At 40.5% G+C, this 17,164-nt stretch overlaps 1 protein-coding gene and 1 non-coding gene across 2 annotated transcripts in view; both read right to left on the bottom strand.

The window, feature by feature from the left end:
• MICU1 (mitochondrial calcium uptake 1) overlaps positions 1-17,164 on the bottom strand; it is a 379,328-nt gene that overhangs the window by 159,391 nt on the left and 202,773 nt on the right. The gene's annotated exons all lie outside the window — the stretch shown is intronic.
• Positions 13,644-13,777, bottom strand: LOC137537395 (small nucleolar RNA ACA64). The gene has a single exon (XR_011024629.1). It is a non-coding gene; the product is annotated as a small nucleolar RNA ACA64 (small nucleolar RNA).

Genomic DNA, 17,164 nt, shown 5'->3' with positions numbered 1-17,164 from the left:
CTACTCATGGTTTTGGGCCCGTAAAATGCCAGGGCGGTATAGGAACCCCACAAGTGACCCCATTTTAGAAAAAAGACACCCCAAGGTATTCTGTTAGGTGTATGACGAGTTCATAGAAGATTTTATTTTTTGTCAAAAGTTAGCGGAAATTGATGTTTATTTTTATTTTTTTCACAAAGTGTCATTTTTCACTAACTTGTGACAAAAAATAAAATCTTCTATGAACTCGCCATACACCTAACGGAATACCTTGGGGTGTCTTCTTTCTAAAATAGGGTCACTTGTGGGGTTCCTATACTGCCCTGGCATTTTAGGGGCCCTAAACCGTGAGGAGTAGTCTAGAAAACAAATGCCTCAAAATGACCTGTGAATAGGACGTTGGGCCCCTTAGTGCACCTAGGCTGCAAAAAAGTGTCACACATGTGGTACATGTGTAGTATAATGTGTTTTGGGGTGTATTTTTACACATACCCATGCTGAGTGGGAGAAATCTCTCTGTAAATAGACAATTGTGTGTAAAAAAAAAATCAAACAATTGTCATTTACAGAGATATTTCTCCCACCCAGCATGGGTATGTGTAAAAATACACCCCAAAACACATTATGCTACTTCTCCTGAGTATGGCAATACCACGTGTGTGGCACTTTTTTACACCCTAAGTTCCCTAAGGGGCCCAAAGTCCAATGAGCACCTTTAGGCTTTACAGGGGTGCTTACAGTTAGGCACCCCCCAAAATGCCAGGACAGTAAACACACCCCACAAATTACCCCATTTTGGAAAGTAGACACTTCAAGGTATTCAGAGAGGAGCATAGTGAGTCCGTGACAGATTTCATTTTTTTTTTGTCGCAAGTTAGCAGAAATGGAACATTTTTTGTCTTTTTTGTCACAAAGTGTAATTTTCCGCTAACTTGTGACAAAAAATAAAATCTTCTATGAACTCACCATGCCTCTCAGTGAATACTTTGGGATGTCTTCTTTCCAAAATGGGGTCATTTGGGGGGTATTTATACTATCCTGGAATTCTAGCCCCTCATGAAACATGACAGGTGGTCAGAAAAGTCAGACGCTTCAAAATGGGAAAAATCACTTTTTGCACCATAGTTTGTAAACGCTATAACTTTTACCCAAACCAATCAATATAGGCTGAATGGGTTTTTTTATACAAAAACATGTTTGTCCAAATTTTTCGTGCTGCATGTATACAGAAATTTTACTTTATTTGAAAAATGTCAGCAAAGAAAGTAAAAAAAAAAATCATTTTTTTGTCAAAATTCATGTCTTTTTTGATGAATATAATAAAAAGTAAAAATCGCAGGAGCAATCAAATAGCACCAAAAGAAAGCTTTATTAGTGACAAGAAAAGGAGCCAAAATTCATTTAGGTGGTAGGTTGTATGAGCGAGCAATAAACCGTGAAAGCTGCAGTGGTCTGAATGGAAAAAAAGGGTCTGGTCCTTAAGGGGGGTAAAGCCCACGGTCCTCAAGTGGTTAAAGGGAACCTTAACTGAGAGTGATATGAGTTTCCTGTTAAACAATACCAGTTGCCTGGCAGTCCAGCTGATCTCTGTGGCTGTAATAGTGGCTGAATAAAACCCTGAAACAAGCATGCAGCTAATCCAGTCTGACTTCAGTCAGAACACCTGATCTGCATGCTTGTTCAGGGGCTGTGGCTAAAAGTATTAGAGACACAGGATCAGCAGGCGATTCAGGCAACTGGTATTTTTTTAAAAGGAAAAATCCATATCCTTCTCAGTTTAGGTTCCCTTCAAGGATTTGTCGCATAAAAGCCAACTCACATTGGTTGGGAATTGAACCCAGGTCTCACTGTGTGGTGGGCAGGTACCTTAACCGCTGTACCACCAACACTACTAACTGAAGCTAGCCTAGCATGTACCATTTCTGCTCAATCCAAGAGAAAAATTAGACAAGACAAATAACCGTTATATCACGCTTTTCTCCTGGCGGACTCAAAGCACCAGAGCTGCAGCCACTAGGGCACGCTCTATAGGCAGTAGCAGTGTTAGGAAGAATTGCCTAAGGTCTCCTACTGAATAGGTGCTGGCTTACTGAACAGACAGAGCCGAGATTCAAACCCTGGTCTCCTGTGTCAGAGGCAGAGCCCTTAACCATTACACCATCTAGCCACTTCTTAAGGATTTGTAGCCAGGCATGGCCTTGCCTTTTGTGTTCAACAGTTGTCCAAAGAGAACCCCAGATAGCCAGGTAGATTCATCTCTCTCTCTCTTGTATTTTTGAGCATAAATGGATTGAGCATAAATGGTACATGCTAGGCTGGCTTCAGCATGTAGTGTTGGTGGTACAGTGCCTGGCTATCTGGGGTTCTCTTTGGACAACTGTTGAACACAAAAGGCAAGGCCATGCCTGGCTACAAATCCTTAGGCAGTGGCTGGATGGTGTAATGGTTAAGGGCTCTGCCTCTGACACAGGAGACCAGGGTTCGAATCTCGGCTCTGTCTGTTCAGTAAGCCAGCACCTATTCAGTAGGAGACCTTAGGCAAGTCTTCCTAAGACTGCTACTGCCTATAGAGCGTGCCCTAGTGGCTGCAGCTCTGGTGCTTTGAGTCCGCCAGGAGAAAAGCGTGATATAACGGTTATTTGTCTTGTCTAATTTCTCTCTTGGATTGAGCAGAAATGGTACATGCTAGGCTAGCATCAGTTAGTAGTGTTGAGTTACAGCGGTTAAAGGGACACTTAAGTCAAAAAAAAAAAATGAGTTTTACTCACCTAGGGCTTCCAATAGCCCCCTACAGCTGTCCGGTGCCATCGCCGTCTCCCTCCGATCCTCCTGGCCCCGCCGGCAGCCACTTCCTGTTTCGGTGACAGGAGCTGACAGGCTGGGGACGCGAGTGATTCCTCGCGTTCCTGGCCACAATAGCGCCATCTATGCTGCTATAGCATATATCGTATACCATATAGCAGCATAGAGGGTGCTAATGTGTCTGGGAACGCGAAGAATCACTCGCATCCCCAGCCTGTCAGCTCCTGTCACCGAAACAGGAAGTGGCTGCCGGCGGGGCCAGGAGGATCGGAGGGAGACGGCGATGGCACTGGACAGCTGCAGGGGGCTATTGGAAGCCCTAGGTGAGTAAAACTCATTTTTTTTGTTTGACTTAAGTTTCCCTTTAAGGTACTTGCCCACCACACAGTGAGACCTGGGTTCAATTCTCAGCCATGGTATGTAAGCTGGCTTTTGAAATACTATAATTCTCTGGCAGATGAGACCCTCCTCCCTCCGGTAGGAGGGAATAGGTAAAAGGGGAGGAAGGGAGGAAAGCAGGCCTGTAATTAAAAATTGACCTTAAAATAGGGGTTTATGTGAAATCTAGATTTTTGCCTGGGACTTTGGATGTGTATTTCACTCAATCGTGTCTGCCTCCAGGTATTAGATCCCTTGAAACATGTTTTCTATCATTTTTCCAGCCGGTAGAATTTTTTCTATTTTTCAAAGTTCGCCTCCCCATTGAAGTCTATTGCGGTTTGCGAACTTTTTCGCGAACCGAACCTTTCGCGGAGGTTCGTGAACAGGGTTCGTGAACCAAAAATCGGAGGTTCGGCCCATCTCTAGTTGAGATCTGGTCAAACAATATGCGAAATGGCCAGCTACTGTGGCCAATATGCAAAGAAACTGTGTTTAATTTACTTATTCAGACTTTGGCCGGCCTGAACACAAAATGACAGCTGGCCAAGTTTGGGAGAAAGTTTTCCTGCAGTGCCAAGCAAAGTTTAGTGGGCCTGCGAGCTTGTGCTGAAAACTCATGAAACATTGTCCTCCCATTCACTCCCTCTGTGCTCTCATCTTCTGTTCCCTTCTGGTCTCCACCTCCCCCCGTGTCCTCACATCTGTCTGCTTGCCACTCAACTCCTTCAGGACTTCCAGCCTCTGTCTTTGGTGCCACAGCTGCAGGAAAACTTTCTTCAGGACCTGGCTCGCTGTCTTTTTGTGGTCTGGCAGTGGACATGTAACAGTTTTGCAGGCAATGCTGCTGGCAACTACTAGCACAAACTAAGCTAAGATTGTGAATGATCAGTTATACCCAGTGTGTCATAATGGAGGAAAAAAATGGAATCTGAAGAGAAAATAAAGTTATGAGATAATGAATTGTATGTGTAGCACAGCTAAGAAATAGAAGATAAGTAGCAAAGATATGAAACTCATATTGTTTCCAGTACAGGAAGCATTAAGAAAATGCAGTTTTTATATATGCAGAGGAGCTGCTCTGAGCTCTCCGACCCAACTTGGGTCAGAGACGGTGCTGTTTTCTGAAGCGCTTATACATCCAAGAAACAGTGAAAGACAACTTCAGATAAGGTTTTACTGCAGGTAAGTTCAAAGGGTCATTAGCTCTGCTCTGTTTTATACTTTAAAATACAGAGTGGTTTGTAAACTGCAAATATTAGAGAACGATGCAATGTTATATAAAAAAAAAAAAAAAAAAAAAGCTATACAACTGAAAATAAAAATATGAGATGCTTTTCTTTGCTACTAATGTTCTATCTATTATCCGTACTACACATACAACTCATTATATCATAAGTTATTTTTCACTTCAGGGTCACTGAAGGGGGGGGGGGGGGGGGGTGAACAATGACTGTTGCTACATAATTTTAGGGTGTTGGTGGGTGTGTGGGAAGGGAATGTCCTACCATTACATACTTTCAGTCTAAAGGCTTATCTGTTTTATGTACCCAAGTTTGAGTCTTGCTTTGCACAATACCACAAAAGGTGATGGCCCTATATAAACCATTAACAAGAACAATGATTTCATCTGGTAGAAATTCAATATTCCCTCTACAGAATGTTCTGTAATCATCATCATCTGGAGAATGGGCAAAAGTCATTGTCAGCGACCTGAGGATAGCTCATCAATAGCCACCTCTAGGGACAAATATGCCAATGTTTCCTTTGCCAGTGCCAGTTTCCTTTAGAAAATGGAACTCATTCCGGCAACATGTCGTTCTGCTTCGTGCACATAAATAATGCAAGGAATAATTACTGCATAGACGACCATGCGGGTATTTACGCGGTAATTAGGGATCTTTTATCGCTAATGGATCTTTCCAGCAAGCAGAGTGTGTTTTCCTATCTTTCCACTATTTTTAGTTGAGTAAACTAATTACAGTCTAGTTTGTACAATCACGCTCACCTCTGTGTTAATCACATCTACAGAGTTACCATTATTGAGCAATTAACAGCTTTCTAATGGAAATAAAAGCTTTTCAGGACGTCAACTGGCATTGGACAAAACACCAGCAGTAGGCAGCAGAACCAGAGGCGAACAATTTATTGCACATCTAATACCCAATGGGAAGATTAGAAAACGGCTTACCCATCCGAACAATGGCACAGCCATAAATCTAGAGTATGTTAAACTATTTCTCCATTACACGAATTTAACTGGCCAAATTACTTTCCGGTGGAAAATCAAATAACATTATTGGAACAATTAAAAATTATTCCACTTTAGGCAAAAATAAAAACTAATAGTAATGCATACATGCAAAATATTAAGGCAAGCTTGTCCCTTACTTGAGCAATATAAACTGATAGCATAAAAAAATACATGATTGAAAGGCTATCATCAGTGATATCTGCATGTCAAAATAATAATACGTTCTGGGCTTTTTTTTTGGGGGGGGGGGGGGGGGGGGGGGTTCTTTGCTTACATAGTTCTTAATTGCTTAAACTTAAGCTTAGCTCATTACCTTTCCTGGCTTGGAAACTTTATTCAAGGAGAAGTATTCTCTTTAGTGAAAAATCTTGCAAAAAAAGTTTTTAGAAGCAAGGGTAGTCCGATTTAGGAGAGTCAGGTCCTAATAAGATATTTAAAGAGGAACTGCAGTGAAAATAATGTACTGGTAATAAAAAAGTTCTTCATTTTTACAATAATTACTATATGTATAAATGATTTAGTCAGTGTTTGCCCATTGTAAAATCTTTTTTCCTCCCCGATTTATATTCTGACATTTATCACATGGTGACATGGTGGAAGGAGATGCTGCTTGATTTTTGGCAATTGGAAACAGCTGTAAACAGTAAAACAGCTTTTATTTCCCCCAATGCAATGAGGTTCACAGACAGGAAACTGTCAGGACTATGGTCCTGATATAACACTGTGGAAGTGGTTTCACTACAATATTAGCCATACTGAGCCCCCTGATGGTCCGTTTGAGAAAAGGAAAAGATTTCTCATGGAAAAGGGGGTATCAGCTACTTATTGGGATGAAGTTCAATTCTTGGTTAAGGTTTCCCTTTAAGAAGAAAAAAGGAGGCTTATTCACAGACATATGCATGAAAGGAGCCTTGGCTAAACTAATTGCGAGCTTGCTGTTGTGTTAAACAAGCATTCCTAGACTCTGAAAAGTGTTTTCTTATACTTCTGTTTTAAGAAGGCATATTTCACCTAGCATTGCTTATTAGTAGGAGGGCTTTTTGGTGTCTTTTATCCCCTTATACATTCCTAGTGGTTTGGGTCACCCTGAGCTGCTTGGTTACTCGGTTGTACTGGTCCAAGCCCTATCCCATACAGCCATATCGATCCCTGCCATATACTGATGAGGGCCAAAACCCCGAAACAGGCTGTCTACATGTAGGGTTGATGGGGCTGTGTAATATTTAAAGCTATAGGCTTGCTATAGACCAGTGGTTCTGGATGCTTGCCTTGCTTACAAGGGCACAAAGGGGATAATCTGCATATTCAGTAGTGGAGCATTGTGGGTAACCCCCAATGTACACTTATAGCTGAATTATTGCAAATGTCCTTCTGCTTTAAGAAGGCATATTTCACCTAGCATTGCTTATTAGTAGGAGGGCTTTTTGGTCTCTTTTATCCCCCTCTACATTCCTAGTGGTTTGGGTCACCCTGAGCTGCTTGGTTACTCGGTTGTACTGGTCCAAGCCCTATGAGCTGCTTGGTTGCTCTCTTATACTGAAAACAAATGATGGATTACCTTCTTTAATGTTGTCAGGTCAAAGTTCAGCCTTGCAGGCTGGTATCTCCATGAAAAAAAAAATTGCAAGCATGCTGCTCCCTGACATTCTGAAAGCAGTATGCACAGCCTTTAGCTTTTTGGAAAGATAAGGTGCAATGAGAGGGAAGACCAATATTCACAACACCTCTGACTCAGCACCAGACCCTTCAACAGACTCAAAGTCCAGGAGAGGGAACCAGTATGGGGCCAGTTACGTCCTATCCATATACCGGGTGGTGCGGGGGTTTGGGGGCAAGTAGTGATTGTCTCCATGTGAATGGTGTAAATTTCCTTCAACCCTGCCCCTAAATCCATTCACCTGTGTGCTGGATAAAACAAATTAAATACCAGCTATTAAATTACTAGTACCTTTTATTCTTTAATTCAAATAGTATTAAAAGGATATTCAGAACTCCTCTTATGTTTAAAAAACAAAAAAGTAAATGCTGCTATAGATTACTGTTCTGTACACTGTGTAGCCTAGATAAGTACCAGGACCCTGGCCCAACACAGCTCATGTTGAAATGCCATGACCTGTTTAGACTAGGATTTCACAAAATAGACAATGGTTTCTTACAAGAAGGGATGCTTCTCACCTCCCTGAAATAAGCAATCATCAGACGGCTGCTACCCATTAAGCCACCCTTAAACCCACACGTTATGAGCCAACCACCAACCACCTCTTTCTAAATAAAGTTGTTAAAAAGGCTAGTCCCAACTTAAAGCCGGGCTCTCACCAGTACTGATGTTTTAATGAATAGCTGACTGGCTTGGCTGTGTTCTCACGTCAAAGACAGGGATTTTTAAATGCAAGTCTACCAGAAAGCAGCTGAACGTACCAGGGTCCCACTTGTGCTTGCCAGGCCCAAGCTGATATCGACACTGGATATCTACTAAAAAGGCAAGTCAGCATGGTGTTACTCTCATCAGATGCTATGCATCCTTTGACATTGCACCTTGAATCCACCTGTCTTCCTTAAAACGTATGCTTATCCATGAAATTGTTTTATGAATACATAATGTATAGTTAGTTATTTGCATAACAAACTATATATGTCAATTAAGAAAAGTATTCATTTTCTCCATATATTGTCAGTATAATGCAAATTTGTTTCATAAAAAAAAGTCTGACAATAAAAATGTTCTGCAATGGCAGCAGCAAGTATCGCAGACACATAACAATAAGCATACGGTATGCATTTCAAATGGGGTGGTGAACAAAATGACGGATACTAACAACTCCATCAGTGCCCCTTACATGCAGGTATTTCTAAAGGTGGCTATGAAAGCGCCCTACATCATCACTTCAGTCAGAGAAGTGTAAGGTTATTTAGGTTAGTTAAATATTGTCCCTGTGTGAATGGAGAATCAATGCGCAGTTGTGCTTTGATGATCGTTATGATTTCAATCACAACCTGTTTCTTCCCTTACTTTATATGACAAATTGAAACAATAAGGAGAAAGGTAAAACAACAAGGGAAAGAGTCAGCAAAGATGAAGTAAAAGAGATTGCAAATGATTGGATTTATGCAAATAAATTCTATCAGCTAACAAAAAGACTGCTTGCGTTATGGAATCGTGGAGAGATTCAGCTACTTGTGTGAAGAACAAATCTGGACCGGGAATAAGGAGCTTGTCCATGTAATAAAAAATTCATTTTCATTTAAGCTAAACCGGGAAGAGATGAAGCAGTGCAAAGTCTAGATTGCTCGGCATTGTTATACCTTATTAAAAATGCAATCTGGAGTGCCCCATTATGGACTAATAGGCAACCTGTAGCAGGTACAGTGGGATGATCAGCATTATTACAACAGACAATTTTGCGAGAGTCAGAAAGTAACATGCAGTTTTGGTTTTTTATCACCTTTGTGGGTCACCATCTTGTTTGCGTGAAAATATTTACAATACCGGCCATCTGATGCTGAAGATAAGGTACATTAAAAGGTCTCTGAAAAACAATTTTAGCCTCTGCTAGATACATATTCCCTCACACACCTGGCACAGGCTAATGCCCACATGCCAAATTAGAACAACCCTGATGTCTCGGTCTGGACACAGACTAAAGTATGTAATATAGAATTTCCATCTGTTGCAGGTGGGCGCTGGATTTGTTTTCATGCCAGGTTTCTGTGAATTTAATTGGGGAGTTAAAGATGTAGGCTTTGCTGCAGCCAGCATACCAGTGAATCGAGGAATGCTTTGATCTATACTAAGGGTATAACTGCAATTCTCACACAGTGAATAAAAAAAGGATACTACTTACCATTGTAAAGCCCCGTAAACACCCTAAAGTAGTTTGAAACGTCTGACAAATTACAGATTTTGCTGCATCGGAAGACAATCATGTCCAAAAATGTAGCCCAATGACAAAGGACTGACATCAAGGATTTTGCCCAATCTGTATGGCGGATCAATGACTGTTGGGCAGATATTGTGCAGTTAGCCGCTGGTGTACAATGTTATTTACAATGTCATTTGAAGGACATTGTTCTACTGAATGCGCACATGTTGTGCATAATTTAATTTCCACTTGCACCGGAAGAATTTAAATGAGTTGGTCATTTGCAATATCGGTGTGTGGAAATAAGTCTTTCCAACAACGTCGCTGGTAATTTTGGTTGTCCGTGTTCGTTGGGTGTGTATAAGGGCCTTAAGAAAGTTTCACAAACACATCTTTTAAGCACTGGATCACTTCCTAATGAATGACCATCATCTCTTGTCTATAACAACAACTAGGATAAACACAAGGAAATCTTTACAGTGCTAGATGTCATCAGTGTGGCAACTGAAAGAGTTTGCCATCGGTAACTCAGACTATGTCAGGAAGACCTGGCCAGACAGTTAATGCGAGGTTTAGGCCTAAACTGGTCACACATGGGTTGATTGCAGCCCAAAATTGGAAGCGACCAATCTTGCCCGACAGGCAAAAGATCAGGTAGTGTTTAGTCTCCTGCCATGTTTTCAGTTAATCTCTATTAGATCTCAGCAGAAATATGACTGAGAAATGATTGATATGCTAGTATTGTACTGCTCAGTGCAGTCAACAGAAAGCTACCAACAGGGGTAACCATGTTTTCAATCAACAAACTGCCTGAATTAAATCAAAGGCTGATTCCTGAAGCATTAGAAGCAATGGATGTCTGGCAGTTTCAAACAAAGTGTTTAATGTTTGACCAACTATAGCTTCATTTAGGACAGTGCATCCTTAATTTTACTCTGTTGTGTACAATCATCACAGACTTTGAATGCACAAGTGCCATCTGCACCATAAAAATTTAAAATACCATGGCCCATATGCAATTATCTTTTTCACCTCAGTTATCTCCTAGGAGATAATTTTCATCTTCGCTTTAAAATAAATTTATAGCATTTTACAACTGAAAAAGGACCCAAAGGTTGGTGAAAAAGTACTATCAATTATATTTTGAGTATTTTCTTGCTTGCCGGTGGCTTAAAAGACATTTTATGGCAAGTTGAGAAAATATCTCCTAGGAGAAAGGTGAATTGCATATGGACCAATGTGTGTTCCACTAGCAGCATCCATTCAGAACATGGCCTTCTCAAAAATGTTCAAGGCAAACCATAAAATCTCACACAGTCCGATCTGTCAAGCTTTCTATAGTATCTGGAACCAGTACTTGACACTACAGGAAACATAATTTCTCATAAAGGAATTCTATCCAGCAGTACTCAGCCCTGTAGTGTCTCAGTTGCAGTAAAGGGTTGTCCCACCATTGGTACCAATTCCAGTATGTGGGAAATACTGGTCTATGGTTATCAGTTACTAAGGCAGAGGTTTCCGATTAGGTGGTTAGTTAGTGTCACCAATAGTTCAGTACTGTACAGGTTTACAGGATACGCGTACTTCTGGTCCATTGTTTACAAACTGCTTCTTCTGGCCCCTAAGGTCACTCATTTCTGGCTCCTACCACATGGTGCAGATGTTCTCCAGTAGTTCGATTTTACTTTGCTTACAAGCACTCCAGCCAATCTTTTGGCTGCTATATAGTTTTTTTTTTGTTTAACTTCTCCACTAGGATGAATGGATGTTGTAGACAAAGCATCTTTAAAACGCAAAATGTGCGCACGTACCTACACTAGATCGTATCTCCTTGTCTCTGCTATATTGCATACACACTGCTGCTACCAAAGAGTAACCACAAAGTATTGAAGTGGCAGTAACCTGAAAGCCTGGCAGTCCTGAGCAGTCTATGCTTGGGACTGAAGACAGGTACTCTGCAGAACTCTGCAGAATGCAAGGACAGGGGGCAAGAAAATAAGGTTCCTCAGATCCACCCTTAAAGTGACTCTGTAACAAAAATTACAACGTTTTTTCTACCATCCTACAAGTTCCTAAACCTATTCTAATGTGTTGTGGCTTACTGCAGCTCTTTCTACTATAACCATCTCTGTAATAAATCAATGTATCTTTCCCCTGTCAGACTTGTCGGCCTGTGTCTGGAAGGCTGCCAAGTTCTTCAGTGTTGAACTGTTCCTCTATGCACACTCCAGTGTGTGTTTTATTTACATAAGCCAGCCGCTTCTCTGCTATCTTATCAGTGATAGAAGAGAGCTGGATAAAAATCCTCCTCTGGAGGCTGTGAAAGGAGCTGGTCTGTCACATACTGAGGAATTAACGACATAGGCAGAGCTGTCTGCAGGAAGCCTGTAATGTTCAGTGCATGAGAGAAGCTGGGGACAGAAGGTAAACACACACAAGTGATCTCTTGAGATTCAGAAGTAAGGCTGTATACAGCCTGCTTGTGTATGGATGTATTTTCTATGTGTGGACATGCTGTACATCAACCTACTTCCTGTTTTGGTGGCCATTTTGTTTGTTTATAAACAAACTTTTTAAAACTGTTTTTGACTACTTTTAATGCGGCGGGGAGCGGTGAAATTGTGACAGAGGGTAATAGGAGATGTCCCCTAACACACTGGTATGTTTACTTTTGTGCGATTTTAACAATACAGATTCTCTTTAAAGGCCAGCTTTCCTTTTGAAGATGTTGGACTGTGAAATTTTGCCATATTACCATCAATGTTAAACATATTAGCATATTATTTGCTCTCAATTTGTTAAATTTTTGAATATTGAAAAACATACGTTTGAGCACAGAAGGAACCAGGAATGCACAGGAGGGTGCTTTGGCTGCTACTTAAGCCGACAGGCTTACAGAAATGTAATATGTGTATGCACCTTTAGCACGTATCACTTTGTTCCCCTGACGAAGAACCCCATTTTTTTAGGGTTCGAAACATGTAATGTTGTATACGGGGGGGGGGGGGGGTTTGGTATTTACTATGCAGTGTGAGAGGTTAGCCTAATCCCAACTGACAATATAGTGGATTAGTCCAAACTGCTCTCTCCTCCATACTGCTTCACTATTTACATGTTTGTATTTTAGCAGCACTACTGTCAGTGTTCTCTCGAGTACTTTTTAAATATATTAAATAAAAGTTATGTTTTAATCCCCATCGCATTCCTCACATGCAAGGTTATTCAGTTTATTTCTAATTCAGGTGTGTGTAATATATTACCATGAATGCTAAACATATTAGCATATTATTTGCTTTACATTTGTTAAATTTTTGAATAGTGAAAACCATAAATTGAGCACAGATGGAACAGGAATGTCCTATTCAACTGTATGGAAGTTACATGAGGCTCTTATTTTTGCCTAACCACCAGAGTGGCAGCAGGGCTGGGGATTTAGTGAGCAGCCAGCCCTGCGATGTAAAAACACTGCTGTGCAACCTCATTTGGGAAGTGACAGGACACAGAGAGATAACTCCCCCCCCAGTGAATTTCTGTAGACTACAGAGTCTCAGTGATTTTTTGCAACCAGATTATCACCCTGTAAATTCATAAGACTAGATCTTCATAACTTATGTCTTACTGCAGCAACTAGTTCGGTATAATTTGTGTTCTTTTAAACCACTTCTAACAAGTTGGCAGATAAGGCAGACCGTGTAATTTAAAATTCTTGTTAATTATACATAGGTAAAATGAAAATGTTTTATATTTAATTGCACAGTACACCCAGTACAACATGGAAGCAAACACTTTATTAAAGCATTAGATCAGCCTACCATTTATAAAGGCTTATGATAATACACTTGTATTAATTCGAAATGCACAAGGCTTTAGAATTGCAGGTCTATACTTTTTATATTAGTACATTGTATGTTTCTTGTTGGAAGCTTTCTGGAATCCTCCCTCAATCCCATTATCACCTACACATGAAGTAGTCCGAAAGGATGTGGAAGAAGACAGCAGCCAGTCTCTCCCCATAGCACAGATCACCTGAGCCAAACCTTCTACTCCCATTGGGGGAGATTAAAGTGCACCAAAGACAACATGTGACATGATGAGATAAACATGTATATGTACCATGCCAAACATAAATAACTAGGCTGTGTTCCTTCTTTTTTCTTTTAATGGCTGAAAGAGTTAACCTGCAGTGCAAGTGACAGCTTCTCTCGCCACATTACAGCCATAAAACTTTTCCTGAGCAACAAGAAAAAAAAAAAACAACTTCTGAGAGTAAAAAAAGGTTAATAGTTCATAGATTTTTTTAGCTGTGGGACTCTTGAGAGATTGTCATTGAGTAAAGACAATAAAACATTAAATTGAATTTCTTTTTTTTTAAATGTTGGAGTACGGGTCTCATTACGCACACACAAGTTTATGGGTAATAAGCTTTAATACTCCAAATATTAATGTAGGCACAATAATCTTACCCATGGCTACAGAATATGCCAGGAGTAATTTCCCTGTGCCAATTTGTAAAACGTTTAAACAAAAAATAAGATCATGAGAGTTCAGGGTCCCAATGCTATATAGATGCATTGCTGTGGTGTTGCCTAGCGATGCATCTGTACATCCCAGGGGTCCCTAAACTGTGCGTCCTAGCAATCGTATCCAATCGCTACTGATGCACAGGCTGACGATAATGGTCCATTACATGTCCAACTATTAATAGCATAAGGCATAGGTGAATATAGTTTCAGGTGTTCTATAACTGTGGCATGTGAAAAAAATTAGGATAAAATATATGAAAAAAAAAATTAGGATAAAATATATGAAAACAAAAAAAAGAAGTGGAAGAACAAAGCGTGGCAGAACAAGGTTTTATTCCCCCACAACAGCGTGGGTGAACAAGGTTTTATCACCCCGAAATCCCCGGGTTAAAATTCTCCCCTCATTTCCTGGAGGAGGAAGAACTGTGCGCTGTAGCTCTGCCTCCAGTTGAGTCAATCTCTGCAGATCGTAGCCTCTCCCCATCCTTCTCAGTGAAAGAAAACAGAGGGGCGGGGAGAGGCGAATATTGACTGTACTAGAGGCAGAGCTACAGTGCAAAGCTCTGCCTCCCCCGGGCAGCAAAATCTACCACCTGGAAAGTTATGGAATTTACCCCCTGGGATTTTGGGGTGATAAAACCTCGTTCTGCCGCGCTGTTGTGGTGAATCAGCTCCGGTGTTGATGCTTAACATATGTGGACATTAAAAATAGAAAATTAATTTGGCTTCAGACTCTCTTTAAAGGACAACTGTAACGAGAGGAGGCTGCCATATTTTTTTTTTAAGCAGTACCAGTTGCCTGACAGTCCTGTTGATCCTCTGCCTCTAATACTATTAGCCATAGCCCCTGAACAAGCACACAGCTTCTCAGGTGTTTCTGACATTATTGTCAGATCTGCCAAGATAAGCTGCATGCTTGTTTCTGGTGTTATTCAAACACTACTACAGCCAAATAGCTCAGCAGGGCTGCCAGGCAACTGGTATTGTCTAAAAGGAAATAAATATGGCATCCTCCAAATCCCTCTTGTTACAGTTGTCCTTTAAGATTTTTATTTGTTTTTCGACCTTTCATTAATTTGTCTTCCGTTAGTATTTCCAAAGGTGCACAATGACAGTACTATTCCACAGTTGATCGATCGTTTCCAATTGGCTTGGTAATTCCATTAATCTGATTGAATTAGCAGGAATCAGACAATTAGTGGGCTTAACCGATAGTTTCAGATCGATTACTGCAGCGGAAACGATGAATTGGCTGCAGAATTGTACCATTAATGAGCACCTTTAATGTGCCCCTTAATACAATCTTGATTGCTCAATCTTACCACTTCTATATAATATGAAGGACTACCTAAGTATTCATACGAAATATATTTGCTCAGTTTACCTTTTTGCTACGTAGATTTGGTAAGATTGTTCAATCAAGGTAAGATTTGAAAGAATCTAGTGCTGCCAGATGACACCTAGACAAGCTTGTGGACAACTGGCTAACTATATGGATGTTTCCAAGGTGAGAATTCAGGCAATGGCACAAAGTATGAGTGCTTATCACTAAACCATCCACCATGCTGCTTTAGTAAAAATGTTTGGAAGAATAAAGCAGGTCACAATTACTGCCACCAATTACACACATTCATATTTTCCTTCCCTGATACCAATTTTAGGTCATAGCTGAGTTGGCAACAACAACAAAAATCATATGAAAACTAGGCCAGTGTTTTCCCCAGGCTCTTTTTGCTGGGTGTTCCACCCAGCTAATTTTGGTGAGCATCCGGCTCTCTTATCGGCTCAAAGCCTCATCCTCCTCCAATGCTGTAAGCAGAGTTGCTCCAGCCCTGCATTCCCCGTTGTTCCCCACCCGCCTACTTTTTCTGAGATTTCTGAGGAAAGTAGGTGTATAGAAAAAAAAACCACTGATTTTAGAACTTCTTTAATTGGAACGATGACATTTTAAAGTACATCTGAAGGTTGAAGAGTCCCCCTTTAAGTATAAAATATTGCAGAAGAATAAAAGGAGTCATAAAGACCTTTAACTAGAAGGCCATAACATCCGCTTTAAGCAAAAGGTCATTTGCTGCTGTACAGTATGTAGGAAGTGGAATATCCTCTACTGGACAGATACAGAAGATAGGAGATAAAAGATAATGTTAGAAATTCTGTTTTACTTTCGCATAAAATCCATTTTCAGATCCTCTGAAAGTGCTGGATATAGTGATGCAAAATATAATAAGCTGAAACTGATAAAAAAAGATGACATTTTAAACTGACCTACTGCTATGACTTCATGCAAAAGCTGCAGGTAACTGACAGTTGGCCCATCATACAGCTTCCATTTCTGTGAATAGTTGCAATATGACATACAATGAACCTGTTACTTATGTATAGGGGAAATCAGCACTGGTACATACTTACTTGAGTGGAAAAAAACTGCATATGGATGCATTCTGAGACATAATGAAGTAGATCCAGCTCACTGAGTGTAGACAGGATCCTCTATTCATGACAGAGGTGGACAGGTTCTTTTTACCATCCACTAACATAAAGCAATGTAAAAAAAAAATCTCTAAAGCCTAGTACAGCAGGAGGACTGATTGTACATCAAGCTGAGCTCATCTGACCCCTGTGTACCTGAAATGTATATGGAATATGAAACTTCACAAACTGTATCTGCCTTCCCTTATTAAGCCTACATGTATACGGGCATTTCAAGACAAACTGAGGACTAGTAGTGATTTTACCACTCAGAGCAGGAAAACAGTAGCAAGAACTATATTACATAGTTAGGTGACACCTGATGGGATTCAGAAAAATAAAACTTATCTGGAACACTGTCAACATCACTCACCTACTAAAGCAGCATGGTGGATGGTTTAGTGAATAGCACTCCTACTTTGTGCCACTGCCTGAATTCTCACCAAGGAAACATCCATATAGTTAGCCAGTTGTCCACAAGCTTGTCTAGGTGTCATCTGGCAGCACTAGATTCTTTCAAAGCTTAGCTCGATTGCACAATCCTACCAAATCTACGTAGCAAAAAGGTAAACTGAGCAAATATATTTCGTATGAATACTTAAGTAGCCCTTCATATTATATAGAAGTGGTAAGATTGAACAATCAAGATTGTATTAATGGGCACATTAAAGGTGCTCATTAACAGTACAATTCTGCAGCCAATTCATCGTTTTCGCTGCAGTAATCGATCTGAAATGATCGGTTAAGCCCATTACTTGTCTGATTCCTGCTAATTCAATCAGATTAATGGAATAACCATGCCAATTGGAAACGATCGATCAACTGTGGAATAGTACTGTCATTGTGCACCTTTGGAAATATCAACAATCAATCCCAAAATTTTCAAGAAGAGAAAAGTT

The sequence above is a fragment of the Hyperolius riggenbachi genome, chromosome 10 (assembly GCF_040937935.1).
Source record: "Hyperolius riggenbachi isolate aHypRig1 chromosome 10, aHypRig1.pri, whole genome shotgun sequence".
Classification (NCBI taxonomy): Eukaryota; Metazoa; Chordata; class Amphibia; order Anura; family Hyperoliidae; genus Hyperolius; species Hyperolius riggenbachi.
This window is presented reverse-complemented; position numbering and strand designations above follow the sequence as displayed.